Here is a 15,379-nt window from a genome sequence, read left to right on the forward strand (position 1 = left end):
AATTTTGACGCCACTAGTTCTGCATGTTGTCATGCAATTTCTTTACCTCTCAGAAATGATTATGACATAAAAGTGAAGTACGTGACGAGTGTGACGTTAGGAAAACATTAGGCATCATGGAGAGTTTCTATATGGGACCACCCAACCCAAACGAGTACTGTATGACGTGCTACCCGGCATGTATTCACCGAGGTAGCCGGCTAGTTCAGTCGGTAGAGCGTCAGACTCTTAATCCCAGGGTCGTGGGTTCGAGCCAGACGCTGGGCGGAACGGAATTTTGTTCCGCTGCAGGTGTAAATTACCGTTTTTCTGATTAACGAGATTTAATGGAAATAGCAACTTTAAACTTTGCCTACGTCTCTGTCAGTCGCAAGGAAACTGTATTTGAAGGTGAAGGTGATTTTGTAGACATGTGTGAAAGACATGTTCTGAAATGCAAGTGTTGTTGTTTGGAGAGCACATCGGTTACGTGTCAGATGTGTAGCCAAGCAGTAATTTGTCGCCATAGCTGCAAATATTAGCCGCTAATATGAAGTGTTGTCAGCTAAAGTCTGATGATGCAGACGACCGTAAGGACGAAGTACCCAAGAGTACCGCTAGGCCGCGCCTCTTTAGCTCAGTGGTAGAGCACTGGTCTAATAAACCAGGAGTCGTAAGTTCCATCCTAACACGAGAAAGATGAATTTTGGAAATCAGTTGCGCGTCGTGGCCGTATAGCAAACAGTATCTGTGATGACGAACAATTAGCGACAGGCGTTTTTTTTAAGAATTACTCTCAAATGTGATTAAGGCGAATGGCGCAGATAAAGCATTTGCCAAAGCGGTACAGCATAAGGTGGGACGAGGCAGTCTGAATTACATTTTATAGATGTATTTCTCACATATCACAGAGCCTCTCGCGATATTCGTCGTCGTCGTCGTCGTCGTCGCCGCCGCCGCCGCCGCCGCTTCTGCAGAAGTAGCAAATGGCAATCGTAGCAAATGCGGCGAGGGACGCCCTGCCTTCGATTCCGAATGCACAAAGTGTGTGGTCTTGTTTCTCAGTCGATATTTGGTCGGTCTCGTCAGAGGTAGAATGTAACGAATGGGTGGGAAAGAGCAAGGGGCAGCGGCTGTGTAGAACGAAAACACAAATCCTCAGGGGTGTGAGCGTTTCGAGATGAGTCGTATACATGTAAATGTTGGTCGTCAGTGACCGTGTGGCCTAATGGATAAGGCGTCGGATTTCGAATCTGAAGATTACAGGTTCGAATGCTGTCACGCTTGTATTTTTCCAGTTCTGAAAAAGAAACATAACGTTTTAATGTAGCAATTGAGCAGTACGAAACCGTCTGAATGTTGCTGTTGACCATTTTTTGCTTGGAGATGCTCTTGAGCTTGAAACACACACAACAAGACCGGTGTTAACTAGCGAAATGGTCGGCAGAGTGCCGACACAGCGAGTTCTGACTATCACTTGCACATCTAAAACAACGTCGGAAAGTAACTCGTTCGGCTTTTCAGTCACATAAAGTATGTGTGTTAATTTTGACGCCACTAGCTCTGCATGTTGTCATGCAATTTCTTTACCTCTCAGAAATGATTATGACATAAAAGTGAAGTACGTGACGAGTGTGACGTTAGGAAAACATTAGGCATCATGGAGAGTTTCTATATGGGACCACCCAACCCAAACGAGTACTGTATGACGTGCTACCCGGTATGTATTCACCGAGGTAGCCGGCTAGCTCAGTCGGTAGAGCGTCAGACTCTTAATCCCAGGGTCGTGGGTTCGAGCCAGACGCTGGGCGGAACGGAATTTTGTTCCGCTGCAGGTGTAAATTACCGTTTTTCTGATTAACGAGATTTAATGGAAATAGCAACTTTAAACTTTGCCTACGTCTCTGTCAGTCGCAAGGAAACTGTATTTGAAGGTGAAGGTGATTTTGTAGACATGTGTGAAAGACATGTTCTGAAATGCAAGTGTTGTTGTTTGGAGAGCACATCGGTTACGTGTCAGATGTGTAGCCAAGCAGTAATTTGTCGCCATAGCTGCAAATATTAGCCGCTAATATGAAGTGTTGTCAGCTAAAGTCTGATGATGCAGACGACCGTAAGGACGAAGTACCCAAGAGTACCGCTAGGCCGCGCCTCTTTAGCTCAGTGGTAGAGCACTGGTCTAATAAACCAGGAGTCGTAAGTTCCATCCTAACACGAGAAAGATGAATTTTGGAAATCAGTTGCGCGTCGTGGCCGTATAGCAAACAGTATCTGTGATGACGAACAATTAGCGACAGGCGTTTTTTTTAAGAATTACTCTCAAATGTGATTAAGGCGAATGGCGCAGATAAAGCATTTGCCAAAGCGGTACAGCATAAGGTGGGACGAGGCAGTCTGAATTACATTTTATAGATGTATTTCTCACATATCACAGAGCCTCTCGCGATATTCGTCGTCGTCGTCGTCGTCGTCGCCGCCGCCGCCGCCGCCGCTTCTGCAGAAGTAGCAAATGGCAATCGTAGCAAATGCGGCGAGGGACGCCCTGCCTTCGATTCCGAATGCACAAAGTGTGTGGTCTTGTTTCTCAGTCGATATTTGGTCGGTCTCGTCAGAGGTAGAATGTAACGAATGGGTGGGAAAGAGCAAGGGGCAGCGGCTGTGTAGAACGAAAACACAAATCCTCAGGGGTGTGAGCGTTTCGAGATGAGTCGTATACATGTAAATGTTGGTCGTCAGTGACCGTGTGGCGTAATGGATAAGGCGTCGGATTTCGAATCTGAAGATTACAGGTTCGAATGCTGTCACGCTTGTATTTTTCCAGTTCTGAAAAAGAAACATAACGTTTTAATGTAGCAATTGAGCAGTACGAAACCGTCTGAATGTTGCTGTTGACCATTTTTTGCTTGGAGATGCTCTTGAGCTTGAAACACACACAACAAGACCGGTGTTAACTAGCGAAATGGTCGGCAGAGTGCCGACACAGCGAGTTCTGACTATCACTTGCACATCTAAAACAACGTCGGAAAGTAACTCGTTCGGCTTTTCAGTCACATAAAGTATGTGTGTTAATTTTGACGCCACTAGCTCTGCATGTTGTCATGCAATTTCTTTACCTCTCAGAAATGATTATGACATAAAAGTGAAGTACGTGACGAGTGTGACGTTAGGAAAACATTAGGCATCATGGAGAGTTTCTATATGGGACCACCCAACCCAAACGAGTACTGTATGACGTGCTACCCGGCATGTATTCACCGAGGTAGCCGGCTAGCTCAGTCGGTAGAGCGTCAGACTCTTAATCCCAGGGTCGTGGGTTCGAGCCAGACGCTGGGCGGAACGGAATTTTGTTCCGCTGCAGGTGTAAATTACCGTTTTTCTGATTAACGAGATTTAATGGAAATAGCAACTTTAAACTTTGCCTACGTCTCTGTCAGTCGCAAGGAAACTGTATTTGAAGGTGAAGGTGATTTTGTAGACATGTGTGAAAGACATGTTCTGAAATGCAAGTGTTGTTGTTTGGAGAGCACATCGGTTACGTGTCAGACGTGTAGCCAAGCAGTAATTTGTCGCCATAGCTGCAAATATTAGCCGGTAATATGAAGTGTTGTCAGCTAAAGTCTGATGATGCAGACGACCGTAAGGACGAAGTACCCAAGAGTACCGCTAGGCCGCGCCTCTTTATCTCAGTGGTAGAGCACTGGTCTAATAAACCAGGAGTCGTAAGTTCCATCCTAACACGAGAAAGATGAATTTTGGAAATCAGTTGCGCGTCGTGGCCGTATAGCAAACAGTATCTGTGATGACGAACAATTAGCGACAGGCGTTTTTTTTAAGAATTACTCTCAAATGTGATTAAGGCGAATGGCGCAGATAAAGCATTTGCCAAAGCGGTACAGCATAAGGTGGGACGAGGCAGTCTGAATTACATTTTATAGATGTATTTCTCACATATCACAGAGCCTCTCGCGATATTCGTCGTCGTCGTCGTCGCCGCCGCCGCCGCCGCTTCTGCAGAAGTAGCAAATGGCAATCGTAGCAAATGCGGCGAGGGACGCCCTGCCTTCGATTCCGAATGCACAAAGTGTGTGGTCTTGTTTCTCAGTCTATATTTGGTCGGTCTCGTCAGAGGTTGAATGTAACGAATGGGTGGGAAAGAGCAAGGGGCAGCGGCTGTGTAGAACGAAAACACAAATCCTCAGGGGTGTGAGCGTTTCGAGATGAGTCGTATACATGAAAATGTTGGTCGTCAGTGACCGTGTGGCGTAATGGATAAGGCGTCGGATTTCGGATCTGAAGATTACAGGTTCGAATGCTGTCACGCTTGTATTTTTCCAGTTCTGAAAAAGAAACATAACGTTTTAATGTAGCAATTGAGCAGTACGAAACCGTCTGAATGTTGCTGTTGACCATTTTTTGCTTGGAGATGCTCTTGAGCTTGAAACACACACAACAAGACCGGTGTTAACTAGCGAAATGGTCGGCAGAGTGCCGACACAGCGAGTTCTGACTATCACTTGCACATCTAAAACAACGTCGGAAAGTAACTCGTTCGGCTTTTCAGTCACATAAAGTATGTGTGTTAATTTTGACGCCACTAGCTCTGCATGTTGTCATGCAATTTCTTTACCTCTCAGAAATGATTATGACATAAAAGTGAAGTACGTGACGAGTGTGACGTTAGGAAAACATTAGGCATCATGGAGAGATTCTATATGGGACCAACCAACCCAAACGAGTACTGTATGACGTGCTACCCGGCATGTATTCACCGAGGTAGCCGGCTAGCTCAGTCGGTAGAGCGTCAGACTCTTAATCCCAGGGTCGTGGGTTCGAGCCAGACGCTGGGCGGAACGGAATTTTGTTCCGCTGCAGGTGTAAATTACCGTTTTTCTGATTAACGAGATTTAACGGAAATAGCAACTTTAAACTTTGCCTACGTCTCTGTCAGTCGCAAGGAAACTGTATTTGAAGGTGAAGGTGATTTTGTAGACATGTGTGAAAGACATGTTCTGAAATGCAAGTGTTGTTGTTTGGAGAGCACATCGGTTACGTGTCAGATGTGTAGCCAAGCAGTAATTTGTCGCCATAGCTGCAAATATTAGCCGGTAATATGAAGTGTTGTCAGCTAAAGTCTGATGATGCAGACGACCGTAAGGACGAAGTACCCAAGAGTACCGCTAGGCCGCGCCTCTTTAGCTCAGTGGTAGAGCACTGGTCTAATAAACCAGGAGTCGTAAGTTCCATCCTAACACGAGAAAGATGAATTTTGGAAATCAGTTGCACTTCGTGGCCGTATAGCAAACAGTATCTGTGATGACGAACAATTAGCGACAGGCGTTTTTTTTAAGAATTACTCTCAAATGTGATTAAGGCGAATGGCGCAGATAAAGCATTTGCCAAAGCGGTACAGCATAAGGTGGGACGAGGCAGTCTGAATTACATTTTATAGATGTATTTCTCACATATCACAGAGCCTCTCGCGATATTCGTCGTCGTCGTCGTCGTCGTCGCCGCCGCCGCCGCCGCCGCTTCTGCAGAAGTAGCAAATGGCAATCGTAGCAAATGCGGCGAGGGACGCCCTGCCTTCGATTCCGAATGCACAAAGTGTGTCGTCTTGTTTCTCAGTCGATATTTGGTCGGTCTCGTCAGAGGTTGAATGTAACGAATGGGTGGGAAAGAGCAAGGGGCAGCGGCTGTGTAGAACGAAAACACAAATCCTCAGGGGTGTGAGCGTTTCGAGATGAGTCGTATACATGTAAATGTTGGTCGTCAGTGACCGTGTGGCCTAATGGATAAGGCGTCGGATTTCGAATCTGAAGATTACAGGTTCGAATGCTGTCACGCTTGTATTTTTCCAGTTCTGAAAAAGAAACATAACGTTTTAATGTAGCAATTGAGCAGTACGAAACCGTCTGAATGTTGCTGTTGACCATTTTTTGCTTGGAGATGCTCTTGAGCTTGAAACACACACAACAAGACCGGTGTTAACTAGCGAAATGGTCGGCAGAGTGCCGACACAGCGAGTTCTGACTATCACTTGCACATCTAAAACAACGTCGGAAAGTAACTCGTTCGGCTTTTCAGTCACATAAAGTATGTGTGTTAATTTTGACGCCACTAGCTCTGCATGTTGTCATGCAATTTCTTTACCTCTCAGAAATGATTATGACATAAAAGTGAAGTACGTGACGAGTGTGACGTTAGGAAAACATTAGGCATCATGGAGAGTTTCTATATGGGACCACCCAACCCAAACGAGTACTGTATGACGTGCTACCCGGCATGTATTCACCGAGGTAGCCGGCTAGCTCAGTCGGTAGAGCGTCAGACTCTTAATCCCAGGGTCGTGGGTTCGAGCCAGACGCTGGGCGGAACGGAATTTTGTTCCGCTGCAAGTGTAAATTACCGTTTTTCTGATTAACGAGATTTAATGGAAATAGCAACTTTAAACTTTGCCTACGTCTCTGTCAGTCGCAAGGAAACTGTATTTGAAGGTGAAGGTGATTTTGTAGACATGTGTGAAAGACATGTTCTGAAATGCAAGTGTTGTTGTTTGGAGAGCACATCGGTTACGTGTCAGATGTGTAGCCAAGCAGTAATTTGTCGCCATAGCTGCAAATATTAGCCGCTAATATGAAGTGTTGTCAGCTAAAGTCTGATGATGCAGACGACCGTAAGGACGAAGTACCCAAGAGTACCGCTAGGCCGCGCCTCTTTAGCTCAGTGGTAGAGCACTGGTCTAATAAACCAGGAGTCGTAAGTTCCATCCTAACACGAGAAAGATGAATTTTGGAAATCAGTTGCGCGTCGTGGCCGTATAGCAAACAGTATCTGTGATGACGAACAATTAGCGACAGGCGTTTTTTTTAAGAATTACTCTCAAATGTGATTAAGGCGAATGGCGCAGATAAAGCATTTGCCAAAGCGGTACAGCATAAGGTGGGACGAGGCAGTCTGAATTACATTTTATAGATGTATTTCTCACATATCACAGAGCCTCTCGCGATATTCGTCGTCGTCGTCGTCGTCGCCGCCGCCGCCGCCGCTTCTGCAGAAGTAGCAAATGGCAATCGTAGCAAATGCGGCGAGGGACGCCCTGCCTTCGATTCCGAATGCACAAAGTGTGTGGTCTTGTTTCTCAGTCTATATTTGGTCGGTCTCGTCAGAGGTTGAATGTAACGAATGGGTGGGAAAGAGCAAGGGGCAGCGGCTGTGTAGAACGAAAACACAAATCCTCAGGGGTGTGAGCGTTTCGAGATGAGTCGTATACATGAAAATGTTGGTCGTCAGTGACCGTGTGGCCTAATGGATAAGGCGTCGGATTTCGGATCTGAAGATTACAGGTTCGAATGCTGTCACGCTTGTATTTTTCCAGTTCTGAAAAAGAAACATAACGTTTTAATGTAGCAATTGAGCAGTACGAAACCGTCTGAATGTTGCTGTTGACCATTTTTTGCTTGGAGATGCTCTTGAGCTTGAAACACACACAACAAGACCGGTGTTAACTAGCGAAATGGTCGGCAGAGTGCCGACACAGCGAGTTCTGACTATCACTTGCACATCTAAAACAACGTCGGAAAGTAACTCGTTCGGCTTTTCAGTCACATAAAGTATGTGTGTTAATTTTGACGCCACTAGCTCTGCATGTTGTCATGCAATTTCTTTACCTCTCAGAAATGATTATGACATAAAAGTGAAGTACGTGACGAGTGTGACGTTAGGAAAACATTAGGCATCATGGAGAGATTCTATATGGGACCACCCAACCCAAACGAGTACTGTATGACGTGCTACCCGGCATGTATTCACCGAGGTAGCCGGCTAGCTCAGTCGGTAGAGCGTCAGACTGTTAATCCCAGGGTCGTGGGTTCGAGCCAGACGCTGGGCGGAACGGAATTTTGTTCCGCTGCAGGTGTAAATTACCGTTTTTCTGATTAACGAGATTTAATGGAAATGGCAACTTTAAACTTTGCCTACGTCTCTGTCAGTCGCAAGGAAACTGTATTTGAAGGTGAAGGTGATTTTGTAGACATGTGTGAAAGACATGTTCTGAAATGCAAGTGTTGTTGTTTGGAGAGCACATCGGTTACGTGTCAGATGTGTAGCCAAGCAGTAATTTGTCGCCATAGCTGCAAATATTAGCCGCTAATATGAAGTGTTGTCAGCTAAAGTCTGATGATGCAGACGACCGTAAGGACGAAGTACCCAAGAGTACCGCTAGGCCGCGCCTCTTTAGCTCAGTGGTAGAGCACTGGTCTAATAAACCAGGAGTCGTAAGTTCCATCCTAACACGAGAAAGATGAATTTTGGAAATCAGTTGCGCGTCGTGGCCGTATAGCAAACAGTATCTGTGATGACGAACAATTAGCGACAGGCGTTTTTTTTAAGAATTACTCTCAAATGTGATTAAGGCGAATGGCGCAGATAAAGCATTTGCCAAAGCGGTACAGCATAAGGTGGGACGAGGCAGTCTGAATTACATTTTATAGATGTATTTCTCACATATCACAGAGCCTCTCGCGATATTCGTCGTCGTCGTCGTCGTCGCCGCCGCCGCCGCCGCTTCTGCAGAAGTAGCAAATGGCAATCGTAGCAAATGCGGCGAGGGACGCCCTGCCTTCGATTCCGAATGCACAAAGTGTGTGGTCTTGTTTCTCAGTCTATATTTGGTCGGTCTCGTCAGAGGTTGAATGTAACGAATGGGTGGGAAAGAGCAAGGGGCAGCGGCTGTGTAGAACGAAAACACAAATCCTCAGGGGTGTGAGCGTTTCGAGACGAGTCGTATACATGTAAATGTTGGTCGTCAGTGACCGTGTGGCCTAATGGATAACGCGTCGGACTTCGGATATGAAGATTACAGGTTCGAATGCTGTCACGCTTGTATTTTTCCAGTTCTGAAAAAGAAACATAACGTTTTAATGTAGCAATTGAGCAGTACGAAACAGTCTGAATGTTGCTGTTGACCATTTTTTGCTTGGAGATGCTCTTGAGCTTGAAACACACACAACAAGACCGGTGTTAACTAGCGAAATGGTCGGCAGAGTGCCGACACAGCGAGTTCTGACTATCACTTGCACATCTAAAACAACGTCGGAAAGTAACTCGTTCGGCTTTTCAGTCACATAAAGTATGTGTGTTAATTTTGACGCCACTAGCTCTGCATGTTGTCATGCAATTTCTTTACCTCTCAGAAATGATTATGACATAAAAGTGAAGTACGTGACGAGTGTGACGTTAGGAAAACATTAGGCATCATGGAGAGATTCTATAAGGGACCACCCAACCCAAACGAGTACTGTATGACGTGCTACCCGGCATGTATTCACCGAGGTAGCCGGCTAGCTCAGTCGGTAGAGCGTCAGACTCTTAATCCCAGGGTCGTGGGTTCGAGCCAGACGCTGGGCGGAACGGAATTTTGTTCCGCTGCAGGTGTAAATTACCGTTTTTCTGATTAACGAGATTTAATGGAAATAGCAACTTTAAACTTTGCCTACGTCTCTGTCAGTCGCAAGGAAACTGTATTTGAAGGTGAAGGTGATTTTGTAGACATGTGTGAAAGACATGTTCTGAAATGCAAGTGTTGTTGTTTGGAGAGCACATCGGTTACGTGTCAGATGTGTAGCCAAGCAGTAATTTGTCGCCATAGCTGCAATTATTAGCCGGTAATATGAAGTGTTGTCAGCTAAAGTCTGATGATGCAGACGACCGTAAGGACGAAGTACCCAAGAGTACCGCTAGGCCGCGCCTCTTTAGCTCAGTGGTAGAGCACTGGTCTAATAAACCAGGAGTCGTAAGTTCCATCCTAACACGAGAAAGATGAATTTTGGAAATCAGTTGCGCGTCGTGGCCGTATAGCAAACAGTATCTGTGATGACGAACAATTAGCGACAGGCGTTTTTTTTAAGAATTACTCTCAAATGTGATTAAGGCGAATGGCGCAGATAAAGCATTTGCCAAAGCGGTACAGCATAAGGTGGGACGAGGCAGTCTGAATTACATTTTATAGATGTATTTCTCACATATCACAGAGCCTCTCGCGATATTCGTCGTCGTCGTCGTCGTCGCCGCCGCCGCCGCCGCTTCTGCAGAAGTAGCAAATGGCAATCGTAGCAAATGCGGCGAGGGACGCCCTGCCTTCGATTCCGAATGCACAAAGTGTGTGGTCTTGTTTCTCAGTCTATATTTGGTCGGTCTCGTCAGAGGTTGAATGTAACGAATGGGTGGGAAAGAGCAAGGGGCAGCGGCTGTGTAGAACGAAAACACAAATCCTCAGGGGTGTGAGCGTTTCGAGATGAGTCGTATACATGTAAATGTTAGTCGTCAGTGACCGTGTGGCCTAATGGATAAGGCGTCGGATTTCGGATCTGAAGATTACAGGTTCGAATGCTGTCACGCTTGTATTTTTCCAGTTCTGAAAAAGAAACATAACGTTTTAATGTAGCAATTGAGCAGTACGAAACCGTCTGAATGTTGCTGTTGACCATTTTTTGCTTGGAGATGCTCTTGAGCTTGAAACACACACAACAAGACCGGTGTTAACTAGCGAAATGGTCGGCAGAGTGCCGACACAGCGAGTTCTGACTATCACTTGCACATCTAAAACAACGTCGGAAAGTAACTCGTTCGGCTTTTCAGTCACATAAAGTATGTTTGTTAATTTTGACGCCACTAGCTCTGCATGTTGTCATGCAATTTCTTTACCTCTCAGAAATGATTATGACATAAAAGTGAAGTACGTGACGAGTGTGACGTTAGGAAAACATTAGGCATCATGGAGAGATTCTATATGGGACCACCCAACCCAAACGAGTACTGTATGACGTGCTACCCGGCATGTATTCACTGAGGTAGCCGGCTAGCTCAGTCGGTAGAGCGTCAGACTCTTAATCCCAGGGTCGTGGGTTCGAGCCAGACGCTGGGCGGAACGGAATTTTGTTCCGCTGCAGGTGTAAATTACCGTTTTTCTGATTAACGAGATTTAATGGAAATAGCAACTTTAAACTTTGCCTACGTCTCTGTCAGTCGCAAGGAAACTGTATTTGAAGGTGAAGGTGATTTTGTAGACATGTGTGAAAGACATGTTCTGAAATGCAAGTGTTGTTGTTTGGAGAGCACATCGGTTACGTGTCAGATGTGTAGCCAAGCAGTAATTTGTCGCCATAGCTGCAATTATTAGCCGGTAATATGAAGTGTTGTCAGCTAAAGTCTGATGATGCAGACGACCGTAAGGACGAAGTACCCAAGAGTACCGCTAGGCCGCGCCTCTTTAGCTCAGTGGTGGAGCACTGGTCTAATAAACCAGGAGTCGTAAGTTCCATCCTAACACGAGAAAGATGAATTTTGGAAATCAGTTGCGCGTCGTGGCCGTATAGCATACAGTACCTGTGATGACGAACAATTAGCGACAGGCGTTTTTTTAAGAATTACTCTCAGATGCGATTAAGGCGAATGGCGCAGATAAAGCATTTGCCAAAGCGGTGCAGCATAAGGTGGGACGAGGCAGTCTGAATTACATTTTATAGATTTATTTCTCACATATCACAGAGCCTCTCGCGATATTCGTCGTCGTCGTCGTCGTCGCCGCCGCCGCCGCCGCTTCTGCAGAAGTAGCAAATGGCAATCGTAGCAAATGCGGCGAGGGACGCCCTGCCTTCGATTCCGAATGCACAAAGTGTGTGGTCTTGTTTCTCAGTCTATATTTGGTCGGTCTCGTCAGAGGTTGAATGTAACGAATGGGTGGGAAAGAGCAAGGGGCAGCGGCTGTGTAGAACGAAAACACAAATCCTCAGGGGTGTGAGCGTTTCGAGATGAGTCGTATACATGTAAATGTTAGTCGTCAGTGACCGTGTGGCCTAATGGATAAGGCGTCGGATTTCGGATCTGAAGATTACAGGTTCGAATGCTGTCACGCTTGTATTTTTCCAGTTCTGAAAAAGAAACATAACGTTTTAATGTAGCAATTGAGCAGTACGAAACCGTCTGAATGTTGCTGTTGACCATTTTTTGCTTGGAGATGCTCTTGAGCTTGAAACACACACAACAAGACCGGTGTTAACTAGCGAAATGGTCGGCAGAGTGCCGACACAGCGAGTTCTGACTATCACTTGCACATCTAAAACAACGTCGGAAAGTAACTCGTTCGGCTTTTCAGTCACATAAAGTATGTTTGTTAATTTTGACGCCACTAGCTCTGCATGTTGTCATGCAATTTCTTTACCTCTCAGAAATGATTATGACATAAAAGTGAAGTACGTGACGAGTGTGACGTTAGGAAAACATTAGGCATCATGGAGAGATTCTATATGGGACCACCCAACCCAAACGAGTACTGTATGACGTGCTACCCGGCATGTATTCACTGAGGTAGCCGGCTAGCTCAGTCGGTAGAGCGTCAGACTCTTAATCCCAGGGTCGTGGGTTCGAGCCAGACGCTGGGCGGAACGGAATTTTGTTCCGCTGCAGGTGTAAATTACCGTTTTTCTGATTAACGAGATTTAATGGAAATAGCAACTTTAAACTTTGCCTACGTCTCTGTCAGTCGCAAGGAAACTGTATTTGAAGGTGAAGGTGATTTTGTAGACATGTGTGAAAGACATGTTCTGAAATGCAAGTGTTGTTGTTTGGAGAGCACATCGGTTACGTGTCAGATGTGTAGCCAAGCAGTAATTTGTCGCCATAGCTGCAATTATTAGCCGGTAATATGAAGTGTTGTCAGCTAAAGTCTGATGATGCAGACGACCGTAAGGACGAAGTACCCAAGAGTACCGCTAGGCCGCGCCTCTTTAGCTCAGTGGTGGAGCACTGGTCTAATAAACCAGGAGTCGTAAGTTCCATCCTAACACGAGAAAGATGAATTTTGGAAATCAGTTGCGCGTCGTGGCCGTATAGCATACAGTACCTGTGATGACGAACAATTAGCGACAGGCGTTTTTTTAAGAATTACTCTCAGATGCGATTAAGGCGAATGGCGCAGATAAAGCATTTGCCAAAGCGGTGCAGCATAAGGTGGGACGAGGCAGTCTGAATTACATTTTATAGATGTATTTCTCACATATCTCAGAGCCTCTCGCGATATTCGTCCTCATCGTCGTCGTCGTCGCCGCCGCCGCCGCCGCATCTGCAGAAGTAGCAAATGGCAATCGTAGCAAATGCGGCGAGGGACGCCCTGCCTTCGATTCCGAATGCACAAAGTGTGTGGTCTTGTTTCTCAGTCGATATTTGGTCGGTCTCGTCAGAGGTAGAATGTAACGAATGGGTGGGAAAGAGCAAGGGGCAGCGGCTGTGTAGAACGAAAACACAAATCCTCAGGGGTGTGAGCGTTTCGAGACGAGTCGTATACATGTAAATGTTGGTCGTCAGTGACCGTGTGGCCTAATGGATAAGGCGTCGGACTTCGGATATGAAGATTACAGGTTCGAATGCTGTCACGCTTGTATTTTTCCAGTTCTGAAAAAGAAACATAACGTTTTAATGTAGCAATTGAGCAGTACGAAACAGTCTGAATGTTGCTGTTGACCATTTTTTGCTTGGAGATGCTCTTGAGCTTGAAACACACACAACAAGACCGGTGTTAACTAGCGAAATGGTCGGCAGAGTGCCGACACAGCGAGTTCTGACTATCACTTGCACATCTAAAACAACGTCGGAAAGTAACTCGTTCGGCTTTTCAGTCACATAAAGTATGTGTGTTAATTTTGACGCCACTAGCTCTGCATGTTGTCATGCAATTTCTTTACCTCTCAGAAATGATTATGACATAAAAGTGAAGTACGTGACGAGTGTGACGTTAGGAAAACATTAGGCATCATGGAGAGATTCTATATGGGACCACCCAACCCAAACGAGTACTGTATGACGTGCTACCCGGCATGTATTCACCGAGGTAGCCGGCTAGCTCAGTCGGTAGAGCGTCAGACTCTTAATCCCAGGGTCGTGGGTTCGAGCCAGACGCTGGGCGGAACGGAATTTTGTTCCGCTGCAGGTGTAAATTACCGTTTTTCTGATTAACGAGATTTAATGGAAATAGCAACTTTAAACTTTGCCTACGGCTCTGTCAGTCGCAAGGAAACTGTATTTGAAGGTGAAGGTGATTTTGTAGACATGTGTGAAAGACATGTTCTGAAATGCAAGTGTTGTTGTTTGGAGAGCACATCGGTTACGTGTCAGATGTGTAGCCAAGCAGTAATTTGTCGCCATAGCTGCAATTATTAGCCGGTAATATGAAGTGTTGTCAGCTAAAGTCTGATGATGCAGACGACCGTAAGGACGAAGTACCCAAGAGTACCGCTAGGCCGCGCCTCTTTAGCTCAGTGGTAGAGCACTGGTCTAATAAACCAGGAGTCGTAAGTTCCATCCTAACACGAGAAAGATGAGTTTTGGAAATCAGTTGCGCGTCGTGGCCGTATAGCAAACAGTATCTGTGATGACGAACAATTAGCGACAGGCGTTTTTTTTAAGAATTACTCTCAAATGTGATTAAGGCGAATGGCGCAGATAAAGCATTTGCCAAAGCGGTACAGCATAAGGTGGGACGAGGCAGTCTGAATTACATTTTATAGATTTATTTCTCACATATCACAGAGCCTCTCGCGATATTCGTCGTCGTCGTCGTCGTCGCCGCCGCCGCCGCCGCTTCTGCAGAAGTAGCAAATGGCAATCGTAGCAAATGCGGCGAGGGACGCCCTGCCTTCGATTCCGAATGCACAAAGTGTGTGGTCTTGTTTCTCAGTCTATATTTGGTCGGTCTCGTCAGAGGTTGAATGTAACGAATGGGTGGGAAAGAGCAAGGGGCAGCGGCTGTGTAGAACGAAAACACAAATCCTCAGGGGTGTGAGCGTTTCGAGATGAGTCGTATACATGTAAATGTTAGTCGTCAGTGACCGTGTGGCCTAATGGATAAGGCGTCGGATTTCGGATCTGAAGATTACAGGTTCGAATGCTGTCACGCTTGTATTTTTCCAGTTCTGAAAAAGAAACATAACGTTTTAATGTAGCAATTGAGCAGTACGAAACCGTCTGAATGTTGCTGTTGACCATTTTTTGCTTGGAGATGCTCTTGAGCTTGAAACACACACAACAAGACCGGTGTTAACTAGCGAAATGGTCGGCAGAGTGCCGACACAGCGAGTTCTGACTATCACTTGCACATCTAAAACAACGTCGGAAAGTAACTCGTTCGGCTTTTCAGTCACATAAAGTATGTTTGTTAATTTTGACGCCACTAGCTCTGCATGTTGTCATGCAATTTCTTTACCTCTCAGAAATGATTATGACATAAAAGTGAAGTACGTGACGAGTGTGACGTTAGGAAAACATTAGGCATCATGGAGAGATTCTATATGGGACCACCCAACCCAAACGAGTACTGTATGACGTGCTACCCGGCATGTATTCACCGAGG

This window comes from Schistocerca gregaria, chromosome 4 (genome assembly GCF_023897955.1).
Source record: "Schistocerca gregaria isolate iqSchGreg1 chromosome 4, iqSchGreg1.2, whole genome shotgun sequence".
Lineage (NCBI taxonomy): Eukaryota > Metazoa > Arthropoda > Insecta > Orthoptera > Acrididae > Schistocerca > Schistocerca gregaria.